This window comes from Mytilus trossulus, unplaced genomic scaffold (assembly GCF_036588685.1).
Source record: "Mytilus trossulus isolate FHL-02 unplaced genomic scaffold, PNRI_Mtr1.1.1.hap1 h1tg000024l__unscaffolded, whole genome shotgun sequence".
NCBI lineage: Eukaryota > Metazoa > Mollusca > Bivalvia > Mytilida > Mytilidae > Mytilus > Mytilus trossulus.
In genome coordinates this window covers 5342516-5366614 of record NW_026963290.1, presented here as the reverse complement: position 1 = coordinate 5366614, position 24099 = coordinate 5342516, and the positions used below count along the sequence as shown (strand labels likewise).

The 24099-nt window shown below is 34.5% G+C and overlaps 7 non-coding genes across 7 annotated transcripts; all 7 read left to right on the top strand.

Moving 5' to 3' along the window:
• Positions 1-5915: 5915 nt before the first annotated feature.
• On the top strand, positions 5916-5989 carry Trnat-agu (transfer RNA threonine (anticodon AGU)). The gene has a single exon. It is a non-coding gene; the product is annotated as a tRNA-Thr (tRNA).
• A 4453-nt stretch (positions 5990-10442) lies between these two features.
• On the top strand, positions 10443-10516 carry Trnat-agu (transfer RNA threonine (anticodon AGU)). Its single transcript has one exon. It is a non-coding gene; the product is annotated as a tRNA-Thr (tRNA).
• An 882-nt stretch (positions 10517-11398) lies between these two features.
• On the top strand, positions 11399-11472 carry Trnat-agu (transfer RNA threonine (anticodon AGU)). Its single transcript has one exon. It is a non-coding gene; the product is annotated as a tRNA-Thr (tRNA).
• Positions 11473-12354: 882 nt separating this feature from the next.
• On the top strand, positions 12355-12428 carry Trnat-agu (transfer RNA threonine (anticodon AGU)). Its single transcript has one exon. It is a non-coding gene; the product is annotated as a tRNA-Thr (tRNA).
• An 882-nt stretch (positions 12429-13310) lies between these two features.
• Trnat-agu (transfer RNA threonine (anticodon AGU)) lies at positions 13311-13384 on the top strand. Its single transcript has one exon. It is a non-coding gene; the product is annotated as a tRNA-Thr (tRNA).
• An 882-nt stretch (positions 13385-14266) lies between these two features.
• Positions 14267-14340, top strand: Trnat-agu (transfer RNA threonine (anticodon AGU)). Its single transcript has one exon. It is a non-coding gene; the product is annotated as a tRNA-Thr (tRNA).
• Positions 14341-15222: 882 nt separating this feature from the next.
• On the top strand, positions 15223-15296 carry Trnat-agu (transfer RNA threonine (anticodon AGU)). Its single transcript has one exon. It is a non-coding gene; the product is annotated as a tRNA-Thr (tRNA).
• The last annotated feature ends 8803 nt before the right edge of the window (positions 15297-24099 follow it).

Sequence of the window (24099 nt, the reverse complement as noted above, 5' to 3'; positions counted from 1 at the left end):
CCCGAAGGAAAAAGAAAAACACCTTGGGGCAGAGTTTCGGACCACAAAAGAAAATATCAAGAAATTATCACCAGTAGTGAAGAAAACAATACAGAATTAAAAGAAAGTGAAAATGACTTGATTAGTGGGAATACGTCAGATGTTGGTCCCTCAGTCATAAGTTCGGAACAGGGAACCAGTGATGATGTGAAAAAGTCAAAGGTGGTAAAAGTTGTTGCAGATGTACACACAAGTGATATCATGTGTGATGATATAGAAGCTAATGGTGAGGATTGGAATGAAGATGACGTTAAAGATAATGGTAATGGTAATGGAGATGGAATAATTGGTGATGGTATTGGTAATGGATATGAAGATGATGATGATGAATATACAGACGCTGATGAAGCCATGGCAGATGATGTAACAGATACCGTTGATAACGCGTCCGAAAATGGTGAAAAGACAAAGATCGCGACTGACAATAGTGAGCAGACAAAGATCGCGACCGACAATGGTGTAAAGACAAAGATCGCGACCGAGATGACGATTAAAGACAGTGAGCAGATATCAGAAGGACATATTGTAACTGTTAGTAGCAATATTAGTAAATGTAATGTTTTGTTAAGTACAAATGAAATCATGAATGAAAATGTTTCATGTGAAACAAATGTTAATGATGAGAAAATTAGTAACATCCCCTCTCTGGAACAAAAATGCAGCCAGGGAGGAGATGATGGTGTATTTGGTGAATTAGATGAAATAAGTATGGACACTGACCCATTGGCTGATGAAGAAAGTGAGTGGGCTAGTGTAGAAGACAAATGCAAAAATATATTTAAAAAAAATGCAAGACGAAAGTCATTGAAAGTTAAGGTTAATGTAAAGGCTGCTATGTTGGCACATCAAAAAAAAAATAGAAACAAATAAAAATGGATTGTAAATATTATATAATATTCAATATATTTTATATAGTAATGGCTATGTTTAATGTTATAAGTCTTAATTGTAACGGACTTTGTGATAGCAATAAGAGGAATTGTATTTTTTCATTGTGTAATGAAAGATTTTATGATATTATATGTTTACAAGAAACATTTTGGAATGATTTGTTTGTAGAAAGAATTAAAAGAGATAAAACTATTTGGGATGGAGATATTTTTTATAGTAATAGTGGTAATAACCGTCAAGGTGTTGCTATTCTTGTTAGTAAGAAATTAAAAAACATTTTTGTAGAAGTGGAAAATGATAATGGAAGATTTATTCATATAAAAGGGACAATTAATGATAAATTGATTGACATTTATAATATATATGCACCAAATAATGTAAATGAAAGATATGAGTTTTTCTTAAAGTGTAAACAAAAAATTAGTAAAGGAAAATATGTATTAGTTGCTGGAGATTTTAATACTACATTATCAAGTTTGGATAAGAGTGGTAAAACCATGCATTGTAATGATAAGGCTGTAAAATCCTTATGTACTTTTATGCAAGAAAAAGACTTATATGATATTTGGAGAAATAGAAATGTTAATACAAAAGTTTTTTCTAGAAAACAGGTTGTACAAGGGTTTTTAACCCAAAGCAGAATAGACTATTTTCTAGTGTCATTAGATTTAAAATCATGTATTAAGAATATTCATTATAAGGATACTAGTTTTAGTGATCATAGTATCGTCAGCATGAAGATAGATTTTTGTAATGTAGAAAGAGGTCCAGGTGTGTGGGTTTTTAATAATTCATTTTTACAAGATGAGTTATTTATTGATAAAATGAAGAGATTATTTGCAAATGAAATTGGGTCAGATTTTTATGTGTCAAATCCCTTAATTTGGTGGGATAATTTAAAATTTACAATTAAAAGATTAAGCCAAATTTATGGCAAAGAAAAGCAAAAAGATTTAAACAGGGAATATTATAAATTGCAGAATAAAATTCAAGAATTATCAGTAAAATCTGCAAATGGTATTCAGATAAACAGTGAACATTTTTTAGAATTGCAAACGCAATTAGAAGATATTGAAACGTACAAATGTCAAGGTGCAATTTTAAGATCAAAGTCACAGTGGGCTTTAGAAAGTGATAGAAATACTGCATATTTTTTGAAATTAGAAAAGTATCGACAGAATAAGAATGTGATAAGTGAAATAAAAGATTGTGATGGGAAAATTGTTACAGAAACAAATGATTTACTTGATGTTATACATGATTATTATAAACATTTGTTTTCTTGTGTTAGTATTGATATGCATTCAGTTGATGAATTATTGAATAATGTTAATGTAAAAATTGATGATGAAGATGTAGAAATGTGTGAAGATGAAATTAGTATTGAGGAAATTGAAAAATCCTTAAAAGGTATGAAAAAAGGGAAAACACCTGGACCAGATGGTATAACTGCAGAATTTTATTTGTATTTTTTCAATGAATTAAAGCATGTATTACTCTATATTTATCAAAGTATTGAGGAAAATGAAGAATTATCTAGATCTATGAGATATGGGAATATAAATATAATTTTTAAAAACAAAGGTGATCAATCAGATTTGAAAAACTTTAGGCCAATTAGCTTGTTGAATGTTGACTACAAAATACTTGCCAGAGTAATGGCAAATAGATTTAAGTATGTACTACCAAAAGTTATTTCACCAAATCAAAGCTGTTGTATTCTAGGAAAAGATATATCTGACACAGTTGTTAGTGTTAGGGATTTTATGGATTTAGTAGAAATGGATGATATAGAATGTTATTTATTAAAATTAGATCAAGAAAAAGCTTTTGACAGAGCTGGACACGAGTATCTTTTTGCAGTTTTGGATAAATTTGGATTTGGTAATAAATTCAAAAAATGGATAAAAATATTTTACACCAACATTTTTAGTTCAGTTAAATGTAATGGATTTTTGACTCCATACTTTAGATTGAAAAACTCTGTCAAACAGGGGTGTCCCATTTCGGCTCTGTTATATGTTTTGTTAGCAGAACCATTGAGTATTGCTATTAAGAAAAATTGTGAGATTAGAGGTGTTGTAATACCAAATACAAATGTTGAAGAAAAGGTTTTTGTACATGCTGACGATACAACTTTGACCTTAGTGGACAAAAATTCAGTTAGTGAAACATTTCGGGTACTAGAATTGTACGAAAAAGCATCGGGTGCAAAATTGAATAAAGAAAAATCAGAAGTTTTAGCACTTGGAAAAGGGAAAATTTGTTCAAATGATTTAAAAATTTGGAAAATAAAAGAATGTGATGAAGTCTTACAGTTATTAGGAATATGGGTGGGAAAAAATAAAACATTATGTGAAAAATTGAATTGGGAAGGTAAAGTACAATCAATTACAAAACTCCTGAATTTTTGGAAAATGAGGCATTTAACTCTTCATGGAAGAGTAAGTGTTATTAGTGCCTTACTTATGAGTAAACTGTGGTATACATTAATGGTTGTAAATATACCTGAAAAGTATTGCATACTTATAAAAAAGAAATGTTTAGAATTTTTATGGAATAATAAACCTCCTCTTGTAGCATATGAGGTTATTATCAATAAAGTAGTTGACGGAGGATTGAATTTTCCTGATATTATGCAGAAAATGTATGCTTTTAGATTAAAATATTTGAGTAGACTGTTGGATGAAAACTATTGTGCTTTATGGAAACAAACTTGTCTTTATTTCTTTTCTAAGTTTGAAAACATGAATCTTGGAATTGAAATTTTATTCTGTGATCTCCGAAATAGAAAAATAGATGCATTACCAGAATTTTATCAAAGTCTGATTTTGTCATGGCAAAGTATTTGTGAAAATGTAGATATTGAAGTTAATTCAGAAAATGTTTTTGATATTCCGCTTTTTCTAAATCCAAATATTACAAATGGTAATAAAATGTTATATCTTAAGACATTTATTGAAGCAGGTGTATGTAAAATAAAAGATATCGCATATGAATGTAAACCAGGTTTCTTGAAAGAAAGTTATATTCAAGAGATTGTATTAGAAAAATTTCCGGAAGTTTCGGAAAATAAAATGTTACATGCAGTTAGAAATGTGTTAGAAACAATACCTGATGAGTATAAAGTGCTAGTTGAAGCAAATGTGCATGTTAGTAAAACTCCTATGTTAAAACCCATGATTAAAGATGGCGTCCAAATTTGTTCACTTCCATCCACGACGAATTTTTATTATCGAATGCTTGTATCAAAGCTTTCTAGAGAACCTAAATCTGTATCACGATGGCGTTTGATGTACGCAGATTTTGACCTAAGAAAGATCCAGAAAATCATGAATTTTTCTTTTTTACAAAGCGATTGTCGCGAGGTGGCATTTAAAGTTTTTCACCGTATTATATTTACAAAAGAAAGGCTATTTAAATGCCGTATTACAAAGGACTCACTTTGTCCTATTTGCTCAACTCTACCTGAGAATTTAAATCACCTGATTTTAGAGTGTACGATGTTAACTCGCTTCAATGATTTTGTAAAGAATTTTTTACACAATATTTTGTATAAGAGTTCGGGCAGTTATATAAATGACCTTAGTTTTGAGTTCATGTGTATGTTTGGTTTGACAAAACAAAATAAATATATTAATTACTATTTTGTAAATAGTGTATTAGCAATAAGAAGATTTTGTATTGTAAAAAGACGAAATATTGCAATGTTAGAAAATAAGATTATAGACATAGAACAATACTTTAAGTCTACTCTTGTTAAAAATGTGAACTATGCTTATGAACATTATAAACGCAACAATGCGCTACAATTATTTGAAAAGTATTATAATGAAAATAATCCAGTATTAATTATTAGAGACAATCAAATTCAAATTGATTTCTAGTGTGATAATTATCATGTGATGTTAATTGTGAATATATTATATATGATTGAAGTTGTAATCTTACAAGCTTATATTGTGATAATGTGAATTTTCAGGAGTATAGCCTGATTATTCTTTTTATATGTATTATCTGAATAAAATTTTATCAAGAGAAAAAAAAAAAGAGCGCCAGTCTAGTAAACTGGAGGTCGAGAGTTCGACTCTCTCTGAAGGCTACTTTTTTTGCTATCAGTTTCTTCTAGTTAGCCTCAAATACACTTACTGTCAATTCATCCCCCCTATTGCTGATAGCATTAAGAACTTTCATAAAGTACATCTCGATTAGTTACACTGGTTTGTAAGCCTACTAAGCAATCAGTTGAATGGTTTAAACACTATCTATTGGGACTGCTTTATTTGAAAATAAATTGTTGAATAGCGGATAACAAGAAGTCGAACATGAATAATTTCTACCAAAGGTTTGGCTCGGGGGTACTAAAGGTGAACAAAGTTTTAGCGCCTACGGTTATTGTCACTTGAAAATCTATACGGGCAAATTCAGAAATGTGAATTGAACGTTTGATCTGGCTTATAGCACAGGTCAAAAACATTGAGTTCAATGAGAAAAATATCGCTCTCAAATTCAAAAACCCATTGTGAGATTCGAACTGCGGTCCTCGGTATTCCCTGTCTGGCCGTCAACCGACTGAGCTATGGCGACAGAATAGTATCAGACATCAGAATTGTATACTTATATCTAGCGGTAACATTCGACCGTTAAAAAAACATGCAAAGTGTTTCGTTATGGTTATTTAGCGTCATCACAAATTGCAGGTAATTGGAAATTGTGTTTTGTAAATTCATCTATCAGTATATATTCCTAGAAACAGAAATAGTAAATATGATAAGATAACACAATAGGAAGACAAATCGATGTATCAACATAAAATCGACCGTGTCGTCTCATACTTAGGTAAAATGAAACAGAAGCAACTGCATAATGTCTACAATGCTAGTTTTTCTCTGCCTATTAGTGTGCACCTGTATATACTTGCCCATAGATCACGGAAGAGTAAGTCTAGATATAAATATTGAATATTTCAAATCATTTATCATGGAGCCTTCATAGCTCAGTTGGTTAGAGCGCCAGTCTAGTAAACTGGAGGTCGAGAGTTCGACTCTCTCTGAAGGCTACTTTTTTTGCTATCAGTTTCTTCTAGTTAGCCTCAAATACACTTACTGTCAATTCATCCCCCCTATTGCTGATAGCATTAAGAACTTTCATAAAGTACATCTCGATTAGTTACACTGGTTTGTAAGCCTACTAAGCAATCAGTTGAATGGTTTAAACACTATCTATTGGGACTGCTTTATTTGAAAATAAATTGTTGAATAGCGGATAACAAGAAGTCGAACATGAATAATTTCTACCAAAGGTTTGGCTCGGGGGTACTAAAGGTGAACAAAGTTTTAGCGCCTACGGTTATTGTCACTTGAAAATCTATACGGGCAAATTCAGAAATGTGAATTGAACGTTTGATCTGGCTTATAGCACAGGTCAAAAACATTGAGTTCAATGAGAAAAATATCGCTCTCAAATTCAAAAACCCATTGTGAGATTCGAACTGCGGTCCTCGGTATTCCCTGTCTGGCCGTCAACCGACTGAGCTATGGCGACAGAATAGTATCAGACATCAGAATTGTATACTTATATCTAGCGGTAACATTCGACCGTTAAAAAAACATGCAAAGTGTTTCGTTATGGTTATTTAGCGTCATCACAAATTGCAGGTAATTGGAAATTGTGTTTTGTAAATTCATCTATCAGTATATATTCCTAGAAACAGAAATAGTAAATATGATAAGATAACACAATAGGAAGACAAATCGATGTATCAACATAAAATCGACCGTGTCGTCTCATACTTAGGTAAAATGAAACAGAAGCAACTGCATAATGTCTACAATGCTAGTTTTTCTCTGCCTATTAGTGTGCACCTGTATATACTTGCCCATAGATCACGGAAGAGTAAGTCTAGATATAAATATTGAATATTTCAAATCATTTATCATGGAGCTTTCATAGCTCAGTTGGTTAGACTTTACTTTACTTTACTTTAGTCTGTACTGTTCCGCCTATATCAGACGACCCACTTTTCAGTGTGAATATCATACGTATATATATTATCAGTTAATCCAATGCACTAGTATTGATTGTTTATACACATTAACCACCACCTCTATTTACACACGAGAATGAATACATCCCATGAATATATACATGACCGAAACTGGAGCGCAAGTCATTGGACTCTAAAAAGTTCGTTGCTCCATTTCAAATTATCAATTGTCACATTTGCACACTTATTCATTAAGCTATTTGATATTGATTTATTAGTACTACCTCAATAAATTCGATCGCACCTGATGTAACTTAAAACATAGTCCTCTAGTAATACATTCCACTTTAAAAACATCGCCTCTGGACAGAAAATGAAATACACTGCAGTCGATAATTAACTGTAAAGTGTTGATTTCGGAACTAAATAGTTCATCATAAAGTTTAGTAGTTACAACATCTTTAATAAAAGTTTTTAGACTCTGTATAAAACTGTTTCTCACATTATCTAAACTACTGCATCTCAAGATAAAATGTAACCGATTCTCATCCTCAGTTCCACATAGCGGACAGATTGCACTAATTTGTCGTTTACTAAATTTAGACTTATCACATTGTAGAGTATAAGTGTTACATGCTAACTTAGATTTGATACAGGCACGTAAGGTAGAGTAAGGTTCAGATCCACAAGTATTCCAAATAGAATGAATGCTTCCAAATTCAGCATCAGTATAGTTTAAAAGGTTTAAAGATGATTTTTCTGACGCTTCAGATTTTAGTTTAGTTATCCAGTAATAGTTTACTAAGGAGTTAACCAGTTTTTTCCATTTTGACTTTGAAGGAGGGTTGACAAGTAGATCATGAGGTGACGGCAGATCATATAATTCTGTAATTGTAACTACTTTACGAAACCAGCTGTTTGATGACTCGGTTTTCATTGCAAGTTGACGGAATGCTAAGTCACGTTCGACAGAGTTATCATTATCAATAATGTTTCTAAAAATACCAAGGATTCTTTTGTGGATTTCTGCTTCAATAGGAATTTGTCCAATTAATAGTAGAACAGCAGCATTTGCTGTACGGTCCGGTAAATGTTGAATACGTTTTAAAAGTTTCACAAAATATATTGTAATATTACTAATGTCTGTTTTTGAAAGCAGTATGACCTCAAGTCCATATAAAAGCCTGGGAATCACGTAGCAGCGGATAAGATGAAGTGAAACCTTAGGGTTGACTCCATTTAGTCCATAAAGTCCAGCACCCATCAGTGAGTAGACAGTCTGTCTGGCTAGTTGAATGCGACCTGGGACAACTTCTTTAGTGCCTAAACGGGAAAGTTTATCACGTTTAATACCGAGATGAACTGCGTTTTCCGGAGTATCCAAAATTTCACCATTAATAGACCAGTCGAAAGAGTCAGCACATCTATAGTTTAATACACATGATTTTTGGCTACTAATAAGATAACGAAATTTATTAGCATGAAAAGTTTGTAAATCTAACATAGACTGTATTTCGTATGGACAGTTTGAAACTAAGGTGACATCATCTGCGACTGTCGGAATTCCTACGTAGATTGAGCCAATATGAGAACCTAAGCGATAGGTTTCGAGTGTAGTGAGAAGAGAGTTTATGAAAATCTTATAAGCGGTTAGAGCGCCAGTCTAGTAAACTGGAGGTCGAGAGTTCGACTCTCTCTGAAGGCTACTTTTTTTGCTATCAGTTTCTTCTAGTTAGCCTCAAATACACTTACTGTCAATTCATCCCCCCTATTGCTGATAGCATTAAGAACTTTCATAAAGTACATCTCGATTAGTTACACTGGTTTGTAAGCCTACTAAGCAATCAGTTGAATGGTTTAAACACTATCTATTGGGACTGCTTTATTTGAAAATAAATTGTTGAATAGCGGATAACAAGAAGTCGAACATGAATAATTTCTACCAAAGGTTTGGCTCGGGGGTACTAAAGGTGAACAAAGTTTTAGCGCCTACGGTTATTGTCACTTGAAAATCTATACGGGCAAATTCAGAAATGTGAATTGAACGTTTGATCTGGCTTATAGCACAGGTCAAAAACATTGAGTTCAATGAGAAAAATATCGCTCTCAAATTCAAAAACCCATTGTGAGATTCGAACTGCGGTCCTCGGTATTCCCTGTCTGGCCGTCAACCGACTGAGCTATGGCGACAGAATAGTTTCAGACATCAGAATTGTATACTTATATCTAGCGGTAACATTCGACCGTCAAAAAACATGCAAAGCATTTCGTTATGGTTATTTAGCGTCATCACAAATTGCAGGTAATTGGAAATTGTGTTTTGTAAATTCATCTATCAGTATATATTCCTAGAAACAGAAATAGTAAATATGATAAGATAACACAATAGGAAGACAAATCGATGTATCAACATAAAATCGACCGTGTCGTCTCATACTTAGGTAAAATGAAACAGAAGCAACTGCATAATGTCTACAATGCTAGTTTTTCTCTGCCTATTAGTGTGCACCTGTATATACTTGCCCATAGATCACGGAAGAGTAAGTCTAGATATAATTAAAAACCAATTGTTCAGAGAACAATTGAAGGTCTTTCCACTAGTAAAGTTCTATTTTGATATTGAAATATGAAAAATCAGTTTAAAATGTTAGTTCCTATGGCTTTAGGATGTATTAATATGAATTTAAAGCAAGGGTCAAAATCTAGAACGTCCTTTAACCTATGACCTTGACCTCAATTTTAAGTTCACAAACCAAGGACCTTAAATCAAAAGACCCTAGGTCTTTAATATGTTTGGTTAATGAGTAATATCACTTGACGCGTTATTCTAAATGTAAGATGGGCAAAAATTCCCATTTATTGTCTGCGCACCCTTTCAACCAGAATATACAAGTAAGGAGATGTCGCAACTAACAATTTATGAAAAATTATTTGTCGATATGTCATAACGTATTTGAAAATAAGTGAAAATAAGCCAAAATCAAAATTTAGAATATGACCTTGACCTTTGACCTTGACCTCATTTTAATTTTTTTGGACCAAGGACCTCAAATCTGAGGACCCTAGGTCTCTATCACTTATGGTTTACTAGTTAGAAATGCATATCACTTGAATCAAATGAAAAAGGGGGAATAACTCTCATATGGAGTCTCCGTAAAGCTTCGGTCCAAATGAATACCCTAATCTTTAAGACGTAACGAGCAATTTGGTAAAATAAATTTGTCATAATCCTTTACGGTTACGAAGGAGTAGTGGCCACAAGAGAAACAGTGTTTGGGGAGATAACTCTTACAACGTAAAGTTTTTTGTTATGTTGTTGTAAATTTTTAAAGCGTATAAACTATACGATATCATATTCCAAATATCTAAGCGACATCTTTTGAAACATCAATACTACGCAAGAAAAAAAATTAGGCGGAAGAAAAAAAAAAAAAAAAAAAATAATAATCAGAACAAATTCAATAGGTCTTTCCACGGAAAAGTGGAAAGACCTAAATATTGAATATTTCAAATCATTTATCATGGAGCCTTCATAGCTCAGTTGGTTAGAGCGCCAGTCTAGTAAACTGGAGGTCGAGAGTTCGACTCTCTCTGAAGGCTACTTTTTTTGCTATCAGTTTCTTCTAGTTAGCCTCAAATACACTTACTGTCAATTCATCCCCCCTATTGCTGATAGCATTAAGAACTTTCATAAAGTACATCTCGATTAGTTACACTGGTTTGTAAGCCTACTAAGCAATCAGTTGAATGGTTTAAACACTATCTATTGGGACTGCTTTATTTGAAAATAAATTGTTGAATAGCGGATAACAAGAAGTCGAACATGAATAATTTCTACCAAAGGTTTGGCTCGGGGGTACTAAAGGTGAACAAAGTTTTAGCGCCTACGGTTATTGTCACTTGAAAATCTATACGGGCAAATTCAGAAATGTGAATTGAACGTTTGATCTGGCTTATAGCACAGGTCAAAAACATTGAGTTCAATGAGAAAAATATCGCTCTCAAATTCAAAAACCCATTGTGAGATTCGAACTGCGGTCCTCGGTATTCCCTGTCTGGCCGTCAACCGACTGAGCTATGGCGACAGAATAGTTTCACACATCAGAATTGTATACTTATATCTAGCGGTAACATTCGACCGTCAAAAAACATGCAAAGTGTTTCGTTATGGTTATTTAGCGTCATCACAAATTGCAGGTAATTGGAAATTGTGTTTTGTAAATTCATCTATCAGTATATATTCCTAGAAACAGAAATAGTAAATATGATAAGATAACACAATAGGAAGACAAATCGATGTATCAACATAAAATCGACCGTGTCGTCTCATACTTAGGTAAAATGAAACAGAAGCAACTGCATAATGTCTACAATGCTAGTTTTTCTCTGCCTATTAGTGTGCACCTGTATATACTTGCCCATAGATCACGGAAGAGTAAGTCTAGATATAAATATTGAATATTTCAAATCATTTATCATGGAGCCTTCATAGCTCAGTTGGTTAGAGCGCCAGTCTAGTAAACTGGAGGTCGAGAGTTCGACTCTCTCTGAAGGCTACTTTTTTTGCTATCAGTTTCTTCTAGTTAGCCTCAAATACACTTACTGTCAATTCATCCCCCCTATTGCTGATAGCATTAAGAACTTTCATAAAGTACATCTCGATTAGTTACACTGGTTTGTAAGCCTACTAAGCAATCAGTTGAATGGTTTAAACACTATCTATTGGGACTGCTTTATTTGAAAATAAATTGTTGAATAGCGGATAACAAGAAGTCGAACATGAATAATTTCTACCAAAGGTTTGGCTCGGGGGTACTAAAGGTGAACAAAGTTTTAGCGCCTACGGTTATTGTCACTTGAAAATCTATACGGGCAAATTCAGAAATGTGAATTGAACGTTTGATCTGGCTTATAGCACAGGTCAAAAACATTGAGTTCAATGAGAAAAATATCGCTCTCAAATTCAAAAACCCATTGTGAGATTCGAACTGCGGTCCTCGGTATTCCCTGTCTGGCCGTCAACCGACTGAGCTATGGCGACAGAATAGTTTCAGACATCAGAATTGTATACTTATATTTAGCGGTAACATTCGACCGTCAAAAAACATGCAAAGTGTTTCGTTATGGTTATTTAGCGTCATCACAAATTGCAGGTAATTGGAAATTCTGTTTTGTAAATTCATCTATCAGTATATATTCCTAGAAACAGAAATAGTAAATATGATAAGATAACACAATAGGAAGACAAATCGATGTATCAACATAAAATCGACCGTGTCGTCTCATACTTAGGTAAAATGAAACAGAAGCAACTGCATAATGTCTACAATGCTAGTTTTTCTCTGCCTATTAGTGTGCACCTGTATATACTTGCCCATAGATCACGGAAGAGTAAGTCTAGATATAAATATTGAATATTTCAAATCATTTATCATGGAGCCTTCATAGCTCAGTTGGTTAGAGCGCCAGTCTAGTAAACTGGAGGTCGAGAGTTCGACTCTCTCTGAAGGCTACTTTTTTTGCTATCAGTTTCTTCTAGTTAGCCTCAAATACACTTACTGTCAATTCATCCCCCCTATTGCTGATAGCATTAAGAACTTTCATAAAGTACATCTCGATTAGTTACACTGGTTTGTAAGCCTACTAAGCAATCAGTTGAATGGTTTAAACACTATCTATTGGGACTGCTTTATTTGAAAATAAATTGTTGAATAGCGGATAACAAGAAGTCGAACATGAATAATTTCTACCAAAGGTTTGGCTCGGGGGTACTAAAGGTGAACAAAGTTTTAGCGCCTACGGTTATTGTCACTTGAAAATCTATACGGGCAAATTCAGAAATGTGAATTGAACGTTTGATCTGGCTTATAGCACAGGTCAAAAACATTGAGTTCAATGAGAAAAATATCGCTCTCAAATTCAAAAACCCATTGTGAGATTCGAACTGCGGTCCTCGGTATTCCCTGTCTGGCCGTCAACCGACTGAGCTATGGCGACAGAATAGTTTCAGACATCAGAATTGTATACTTATATCTAGCGGTAACATTCGACCGTCAAAAAACATGCAAAGTGTTTCGTTATGGTTATTTAGCGTCATCACAAATTGCAGGTAATTGGAAATTGTGTTTTGTAAATTCATCTATCAGTATATATTCCTAGAAACAGAAATAGTAAATATGATAAGATAACACAATAGGAAGACAAATCGATGTATCAACATAAAATCGACCGTGTCGTCTCATACTTAGGTAAAATGAAACAGAAGCAACTGCATAATGTCTACAATGCTAGTTTTTCTCTGCCTATTAGTGTGCACCTGTATATACTTGCCCATAGATCAGGGAAGAGTAAGTCTAGATATAAATATTGAATATTTCCAATCGTTTATCATGGAGCCTTCATAGCTCAGTTGGTTAGAGCGCCAGTCTAGTAAACTGGAGGTCGAGAGTTCGACTCTCTCTGAAGGCTACTTTTTTTGCTATCAGTTTCTTCTAGTTAGCCTCAAATACACTTACTGTCAATTCATCCCCCCTATTGCTGATAGCATTAAGAACTTTCATAAAGTACATCTCGATTAGTTACACTGGTTTGTAAGCCTACTAAGCAATCAGTTGAATGGTTTAAACACTATCTATTGGGACTGCTTTATTTGAAAATAAATTGTTGAATAGCGGATAACAAGAAGTCGAACATGAATAATTTCTACCAAAGGTTTGGCTCGGGGGTACTAAAGGTGAACAAAGTTTTAGCGCCTACGGTTATTGTCACTTGAAAATCTATACGGGCAAATTCAGAAATGTGAATTGAACGTTTGATCTGGCTTATAGCACAGGTCAAAAACATTGAGTTCAATGAGAAAAATATCGCTCTCAAATTCAAAAACCCATTGTGAGATTCGAACTGCGGTCCTCGGTATTCCCTGTCTGGCCGTCAACCGACTGAGCTATGGCGACAGAATAGTTTCAGACATCAGAATTGTATACTTATATCTAGAGGTAACATTCGACCGTCAAAAAACATGCAAAGTGTTTCGTTATGGTTATTTAGCGTCATCACAAATTGCAGGTAATTGGAAATTCTGTTTTGTAAATTCATCTATCAGTATATATTCCTAGAAACAGAAATAGTAAATATGATAAGATAACACAATAGGAAGACAAATCGATGTATCAACATAAAATCGACCGTGTCGTCTCATACTTAGGTAAAATGAAACAGAAGCAACTGCATAATGTCTACAATGCTAGTTTTTCTCTGCCTATTAGTGTGCACCTGTATATACTTGCCCATAGATCAGGGAAGAGTAAGTCTAGATATAAATATTGAATATTTCAAATCGTTTATCATGGAGCCTTCATAGCTCAGTTGGTTAGAGCGCCAGTCTAGTAAACTGGAGGTCGAGAGTTCGACTCTCTCTGAAGGCTACTTTTTTTGCTATCAGTTTCTTCTAGTTAGCCTCAAATACACTTACTGTCAATTCATCCCCCCTATTGCTGATAGCATTAAGAACTTTCATAAAGTACATCTCGATTAGTTACACTGGTTTGTAAGCCTACTAAGCAATCAGTTGAATGGTTTAAACACTATCTATTGGGACTGCTTTATTTGAAAATAAATTGTTGAATAGCGGATAACAAGAAGTCGAACATGAATAATTTCTACCAAAGGTTTGGCTCGGGGGTACTAAAGGTGAACAAAGTTTTAGCGCCTACGGTTATTGTCACTTGAAAATCTATACGGGCAAATTCAGAAATGTGAATTGAACGTTTGATCTGGCTTATAGCACAGGTCAAAAACATTGAGTTCAATGAGAAAAATATCGCTCTCAAATTCAAAAACCCATTGTGAGATTCGAACTGCGGTCCTCGGTATTCCCTGTCTGGCCGTCAACCGACTGAGCTATGGCGACAGAATAGTTTCAGACATCAGAATTGTATACTTATATCTAGCGGTAACATTCGACCGTCAAAAAACATGCAAAGTGTTTCGTTATGGTTATTTAGCGTCATCACAAATTGCAGGTAATTGGAAATTGTGTTTTGTAAATTCATCTATCAGTATATATTCCTAGAAACAGAAATAGTAAATATGATAAGATAACACAATAGGAAGACAAATCGATGTATCAACATAAAATCGACCGTGTCGTCTCATACTTAGATAAAATGAAACAGAAGCAACTGCATAATGTCTACAATGCTAGTTTTTCTCTGCCTATTAGTGTGCACCTGTATATACTTGTCCATAGATCACGGAAGAGTAAGTCTAGATATAAATATTGAATATTTCAAATCTTTTATCATGGAGCCTTCATAGCTCAGTTGGTTAGAGCGCCAGTCTAGTAAACTGGAGGTCGAGAGTTCGACTCTCTCTGAAGGCTACTTTTTTTGCTATCAGTTTCTTCTAGTTAGCCTCAAATACACTTACTCTTAATTCATCCCCCCTATTGCTGATAGCATTAAGAACTTTCATAAAGTACATCTCGATTAGTTACACTGGTTTGTAAGCCTACTAAGCAATCAGTTGAATGGTTTAAACACTATCTATTGGGACTGCTTTATTTAAAAATAAATTGTTGAATAGCGGATAACAAGAAGTCGAACATGAATAATTTCTACCAAAGGTTTGGCTCTGGGGTACTAAAGGTGAACAAAGTTTTAGCGCCTAAGGTTATTGTCACTTGAAAAAGTAATCAAAGGGGATGAAAATTATATATTTAAGGCATCGCCAACCATACAAGGATTCGATAAAGATTGACCACAAGCAATGCCTTCATCTGAAAAAGATTTAACAAAAATAAGACTTAATGTTGAACTAAAAGCACTTCTTGGGTTTTTATTTCAAATATACATTTAATTGATAAATTCAACAACAATTACCGTTAACTTAATGATATTTTTCGTTAAATAACAAGAATTCTATAAATAAACTGCTGAAATTTACGCAAAGGAACCTACTTTGAACAAATCAAATGTTTACAAGTCCTTAAAAGAGGAACGAAATATACCAAAGGGACAGTCAAACTCATAAATCTAAAACAAATTGACCACGCCGTTGCTAAAATGAAAAAGACAAACAGACAAACAATAGTACACATGACACAACATGGAAAACCAAAGAATAAACAACACAAACCCACCAAAAAGTAGGTGTGATCTCAGGTGCTCATAATTTTTCAGTGATGTTAACCGACACAGGAACTGCGAGTACTCTAGATCTGTACTCAGACTCTCAGATCTGTTACTAGTGCCTTCTTTGTTGTTAGGGATGAGGGATGAATACATACCATACCATGTGCGATCTGTGTTTTGGTTTGTTTCATAAAATATGTTCTGTACCAAGTCAGGAATATGGAAGTTGTTATCAAATAGCCCGCTTCTATGATCGATGGAGTTTGTTTTTTGTAGTAGTTCAGTGTCTTTGTTGTTCCGTTCTTTCCCTCTTATAGTTGATGTGTTTCCCTTGATTTGTGACCCAGATTGGTTTTAGTTAAATCAATTTATGACTATTATTCAGCTGTTAACTACTTTTTGCATCCACTTCATTTGGTGTATAATTGTCAATTTGGCAATCATACCACCTCTCATTTTTTTGATATTGCCTAAATCTTTCGAAAACAAAATCTTCATTTTCTTAGGCCCTTTTCACAAGAAAGTTCAAAACTTTTTACATCGTCTAAATATCATAGACATCTTCCAATCGATAGCATTTAAAAACAGTTTTGATAATTCTTTCAAAAACAACAAGGTACATTTCACAGGTTAAAATGCATTATTTTTATTTAAAACAATCAATAATGGTAAGTAAAAATGGTTTCGTTTTCATCAACTAAACAATAACCGGAATCCAGGTCGATCGTACTAAACCATTTATTCTAAAAAAAAAAAATGGAAAACGTATCTATCAGGTACAAAAGGTAACCATCCATGTGAGTCATGAGAGTTAGATCCCTATAGTCAGTACAGAACCCTCATGTCTGACCATTGACAGAGTAAAACTCTAGAGACTAAAAAAGAGGGACGAAAGATACCAAAGGGACAGTCAAACTCATAAATCTAAAACAAACTGACAACGCCATGGCTAAAAATGAAAGAGACAAACAGAAAAACAATAGTACTCGTGACACAACATAGAAAACTTAAGAATAAACAACACGAACCCCACCTCACTAGGGGTGATCTCATGTGCTCCGGAAAGGTAAGCAGATCCTGCTCCACATGTAGCATCCGTCGTGTTGCTTATGTGATTACACATAGGAAAAAATTAATACCTAGGTAAAATTTCTGTAAGGAATGACTGTAATATTTTTTCTGTCTATGAAGAAATAACATAAAAAATTTGGTGCACACTGAATAACGCGCGTAGCGGGTTATTTAACAGGTGCATTTTTTATGTTATTTCGAATAGACAGAAAAAATATTACAGACAATTCTTATAATTTAATTCTAAATTCCATTTTAAACCGTAGAAAACCATGAAAAAACGACGTCACGGTCACATGACTGAATTATGTATATGGGCTCATAACAAAATAACGTCAGCCAATCAGGAGACGCGTTACTTCCAAAATTAAATTATTAGCCTTTGGAGTTCAACAAATCATATATTTTGCAAAGTTTCCTCTAAATTTTGCGAGCAAACAAAGAGGATATAGAGAGACTCATTTTTAAATTTTAAGACATATTTTTGCCTTATTTATTATAATACCACACTGACAGTTAAGCACACCATATGTACTTGTGATGACAGATTCCTCCACAGTTTGTCTGAAACAGAAATAAATGAATAATAAAAAAAATATTAAAATGTTGAACGTTGAAAGTGAGTATAGTTATAGTCTCTAGAGTTTTTGAGGGTTCTGTACTGACTATAGGGATCTAACTCTCATGACTAGCATGGATGGTTATCCTTTGTACCTAATAGATACGTTTTCCATATTTTTTTTTAGAATAAATGGTTTAGTACGATCGACCTAGATTTCGGTTATTGTTTAGTTGATGAAAACGAAACCATTTTTACTTACCATTATTGATTGTTTTAAATAAAAATAATGCATTTTAACCTGTGAAATGTACCTTGTTGTTTTTGAAAGAATTATCAAAATTGTTTTAAAATGCTATCGATTGGAAGATGTCTTTGATATTTAGACGATGTAAAAAGTTTTGAACTTTCTTTTGAAAAGGGCCTAAGAAAATGAAGATTTTGTTTTCGAAAGATTTTGGCAATATCAAAAAAATGAGAGGTGGTATGATTGCCAAATTGACAATTATACACCAAATGAAGGGGATGCAAAAAGTAGTGTACAGCTGAATAATAGTCATAAATTGATTTAACTAAAACCAATCTGGGTCACAAACCAAATCCAAGGGAAACACATCAACTATAAGAGGGAAAGAACGGAACTACAGAGGCACTGAACTACTACAAAAACAAACTCCATCGATCATAGAAGCGGGCTATTTGATAACAACTTCCATATTCCTGACTTGGTACAGGACATATTTTATGAAACAAACCAAAACACAGATCGCACATGGTATGGTCTGTATTCAGCCCTCATCCCTTTACAACAAAGAAGGCACTAGTAACAGATCTGAGAGTCTGAGTACAGATCTAGAGTACTCGCAGTTCCTGTGTCGGTTAACATCACTGAAAAATTCTGAGCACTTGAGATCACACCTAGTTTTTGGTGGGTTTGTGTTGTTTATTCTTTGGTTTTCCATGTTGTGTCATGTGTACTATTGTTTGTCTTTTTGTCTGTTTCATTTTAGCCATGGCGTTGTCAATTTGTTTTAGATTTATGAGTTTGACTGTCCATTTGGTATATTTCGTTCCTATTTTAAGGACTTGTAAACATTTGATTTGTTCAAAGTAGGTTCCTTTGCGTAAATTTCAGCAGTTTATTTATAGAATTCTTGTTATTTAACGAAAAAATATCATTAAGTTAACGATAATTGTTGTTGAATTCATCAATTAAATGTATATTTGAAATAAAAACCCAAGAAGTGCTTTTAGTTCAACATCAAGTCTTATTTTTGTTAAATATTTTTCAGATGAAGGCATTGCTTGTGGTCGATCTTTATCGAATCCTTGTGTGGTTGGCGATGCCTTAAATATATCATTTTCATCCCTTTTGATTACTTGTTGCCTCTTCTTTATAAGATAAAAACATAACGTACAATCTCAATCTTTCAATCGATTTATGACTTTTGAACAGCGATAAAACTACTGTTGCCTCTATCTTCAATCTAATTAAAATTAAATCTTAGATTTAAATTTAATCAGATTGCCTCTATCTATAGAAAAGTAATTATAATTAGTTTTGATTTAAATTTCGTTTCTTTCAATTAGTCATCTCAGTTGACTAGAACTTTTTAAAAGAGGGACGAAAGATACCAGAAGGACAGTCAAACTCATCAATCGAAAATAAATTGACAACGCCATGGCTAATAAAGGGCTGCGCTTTAGCGCAAGATACGCCCGTTGCTCTTTTAACTTGTCTTTTATGCTTTAAATGAATTCATATGATCAACTAGAAATAGTGTGAGCCCTGTCATATACCACCCCCCCCCCCCCCCCAAATAATAAATAAAAATGCACAAAAAAATAAGCACTATTAAAGCTACCTCAAATTTAACAAAGTTTGTTGTCTTAATTTTTCATCCATATATAAAATTTTGTGAAAGTGTTAGTTATTGTCCCAAAATTAAAAATCCCCCCCTTTTTTAAGCATTAAAATTCATAACACGGAAATGTAAAAACCTGAAATTTATAAAAATTGAAAGGGAGCTTACATCAATAGATATAAACAATTCACCAAAGTTTCATGGACATTGGTGAAAGCCTTTTTGAGTAATTGTCCGAAGTGTTAAAAATCCCCCTTTATTTATGAATAAAGCCCCATAAATCCAAAACTTTAAATCTGAAATTTATAAAAAATGAAAGAGAGCTTACATCAATAGTTATAAACAATTCACCAAAGTTTCATGGACATTGGTGAAAGCCTTTTTGAGTTATTGTCCGAAGTGTTACAAATCCCCATTTTTTTATACGCGCGTCTGGCGTACTAAATTATAATCCTGGTACCTTTGATAACTATTTACACCACTGGGTCGATGCCACTGCTGGTGGACGTTTCGTCCCCGAGGGTATCACCAGCCCAGTAGTCAGCACTTCGGTGTTGACATGAATATCAATTATGTGGTCATTTTTATAAATTTCCTGAATATAAAACTTTAAATTTTCGAAAAACTAAGGATTTTCTTATCCCAGGAATAGATTACCTTAGCCGTATTTGGCACAACTTTTTGGAATTTTGGATCCTCAATGCTCTACAACTTCGTACTTGTTTGGCTTTATAAATATTTTGATATGAGCGTCACTGATGAGTCTGATGTAGACGAAACGCGCGTCTGGCGTACTAAATTATAAACCTGGTACCTTTGATAACTATTTACACCACTGGGTCGATGCCACTGCTGGTGGACGTTTCGTCCCCGAGGGTATCACCAGCCCAGTAGTCAGCACTTCGGTGTGTACATGGATTTCAATTATGTGGTCATTTTTATAAATTTCCTGAATATAAAACTTTGAATTTTCGAAAAACTAAGGATTTTCTTATCCCAGGAATAGATTACCTTAGCCGTATTTGGCACAACTTTTTGGAATTTTGGATCCTTAATGCTCTACAACTTCGTACTTGTTTGGCTTTATAAATATTTTGATATGAGCGTCACTGATGAGTCTTATGTAGACGAAACGCGCGTCTGGCGTACTAAATTATAATCCTGGTACCTTTGATAACTATTTACACCACTGGGTCGATGCCACTGCTGGTGGACGTTTCGTCCCCGAGGGTATCACCAGCTCAGTAGTCAGCACTTCGGTGTTGACATGAATATCAATTATGTGGTCATTTTTATAAATTTCCTGAATATAAAACTTTGAATTTTCGAAAAACTAAGGATTTTCTTATCCCAGGAATAGATTGCCTTAGCCGTATTTGGCACAACTTTTTGGAATTTTGGATCCTCAATGCTCTACAACTTCGTACTTGTTTGGCTTTATGAATATTTTGATATGAGCGTCACTGGTGAGTCTTATGTAGACGAAACGCGCATCTGGCGTACTAAATTATAATCCTGGTACCTTTGATAACTATTTACACAACTGGGTCGATGCCACTGCTGGTGGACGTTTCGTCCCCGAGGGTATCACCAGCCCAGTAGTCAGCACTTCGGTGTTGACATGGATATCAATTATGTGGTCATTTTTATAAATTTCCTGAATATAAAACTTTGAATTTTCGAAAAACTAAGGATTTTCTTATCCCAGGAATAGATTACCTTAGCCGTATTTGGCACAACTTTTTGGAATTTTGGATCCTCAATGCTCTACAACTTCGTACTTGTTTGGCTTTATAAATATTTTGATATGAGCGTCACTGATGAGTCTGATGTAGACGAAACGCGCGTCTGGCGTACTAAATTATAAACCTGGTACCTTTGATAACTATTTACACCACTGGGTCGATGCCACTGCTGGTGGACGTTTCGTCCCCGAGGGTATCACCAGCCCAGTAGTCAGCACTTCGGTGTGTACATGGATTTCAATTATGTGGTCATTTTTATAAATTTCCTGAATATAAAACTTTGAATTTTCGAAAAACTAAGGATTTTCTTATCCCAGGAATAGATTACCTTAGCCGTATTTGGCACAACTTTTTGGAATTTTGGATCCTTAATGCTCTACAACTTCGTACTTGTTTGGCTTTATAAATATTTTGATATGAGCGTCACTGATGAGTCTTATGTAGACGAAACGCGCGTCTGGCGTACTAAATTATAATCCTGGTACCTTTGATAACTATTTACACCACTGGGTCGATGCCACTGCTGGTGGACGTTTCGTCCCCGAGGGTATCACCAGCTCAGTAGTCAGCACTTCGGTGTTGACATGAATATCAATTATGTGGTCATTTTTATAAATTTCCTGAATATAAAACTTTGAATTTTCGAAAAACTAAGGATTTTCTTATCCCAGGAATAGATTGCCTTAGCCGTATTTGGCACAACTTTTTGGAATTTTGGATCCTCAATGCTCTACAACTTCGTACTTGTTTGGCTTTATGAATATTTTGATATGAGCGTCACTGGTGAGTCTTATGTAGACGAAACGCGCATCTGGCGTACTAAATTATAATCCTGGTACCTTTGATAACTATTTACACAACTGGGTCGATGCCACTGCTGGTGGACGTTTCGTCCCCGAGGGTATCACCAGCCCAGTAGTCAGCACTTCGGTGTTGACATGGATATCAATTATGTGGTCATTTTTATAAATTTCCTGAATATAAAACTTTGAATTTTCGAAAAACTAAGGATTTTCTTATCCCAGAAATAGATTACCTTAGCCGTATTTGGGACAACTTTTTGGAATTTTGGATCCTCAATGCTCTACAACTTCGTACTGGTTTGGCTTTATAAATATTTTGATATGAGCGTCACTGATGAGTCTTATGTAGACGAAACGCGCGTCTGGCGTACTAAATTATAATCCTGGTACCTTTGATAACTATTTACACAACTGGATCGATGCCACTGCTGGTGGACATTTCGTCCCCGAGGGTATCACCAGCCCAGTAGTCAGCACTTCGGTGATGCCATGGATATCAATTATGTGGTCATTTTTATAAATTTCCTGAATATAAAACTTTGAATTTTCGAAAAACTAAGGATTTTCTTATCCCAGAAATAGATTACCTTAGCCGTATTTGGCACAACTTTTTGGAATTTTGGATCCTCAATGCTCTACAACTTCGTACTTGTTTGGCTTTATAAATATTTTGATATGAGCGTCACTGATGAGTCTTATGTAGACGAAACGCGCGTCTGGCGTACTAAATTATAATCCTGGTACCTTTGATAACTATTTACACCACTGGGTTGATGCCACTGCTGGTGGACGTTTCGTCCCCGAGGGTATCACCAGCCCAGTAGTCAGCACTTCGGTGTTGACATTAATATCAATTATGTGGTCATTTTTATAAATTTCCTGAATATAAAACTTTGAATTTTCGAAAAACTAAGGATTTTCTTATCCCAGGAATAGATTACCTTAGCCGTATTTGGCACAACTTTTTGGAATTATGGATCCTCAATGCTCTACAACTTCGTACTTGTTTGGCTTTATAAATATTTTGATATGAGCGTCACTGATGAGTCTTATGTAGACGAAACGCGCGTCTGGCGTACTAAATTATAATCCTGGTACCTTTGATAACTATTTACACCACTGGGTCGATGCCACTGCTGGTGGACGTTTCGTCCCCGAGGGTATCACCAGCTCAGTTGTCAGCACTTCGGTGTTGACATGAATATCAATTATGTGGTCATTTTTATAAATTTCCTGAATATAAAACTTTGAATTTTCGAAAAACTAAGGATTTTCTTATCCCAGGAATAGATTGCCTTAGCCGTATTTGGCACAACTTTTTGGAATTTTGGATCCTTAATGCTCTACAACTTCGTACTTGTTTGGCTTTATGAATATTTTGATATGAGCGTCACTGGTGAGTCTTATGTAGACGAAACGCGCATCTGGCGTACTAAATTATAATCCTGGTACCTTTGATAACTATTTACACAACTGGGTCGATGCCACTGCTGGTGGACGTTTCGTCCCCGAGGGTATCACCAGCCCAGTAGTCAGCACTTCGGTGTTGACATGGATATCAATTATGTGGTCATTTTTATAAATTTCCTCAATATAAAACTTTGAATTTTCGAAAAACTAAGGATTTTCTTATCCCAGAAATAGATTACCTTTGCCGTATTTGGCACAACTTTTTGGAATTTTGGATCCTCAATGCTCTACAACTTCGTACTGGTTTGGCTTTATAAATATTTTGATATGAGCGTCACTGATGAGTCTTATGTAGACGAAACGCGCGTCTGGCGTACTAAATTATAATCCTGGTACCTTTGATAACTATTTACACAACTGGGTCGATGCCACTGCTGGTGGACGTTTCGTCCCCGAGGGTATCACCAGCCCAGTAGTCAGCACTTCGGTGTTGACATGGATATCAATTATGTGGTCATTTTTATAAATTTCCTGAATATAAAACTTTGAATTTTCGAAAAACTAAGGATTTTCTTATCCCAGAAATAGATTACCTTAGC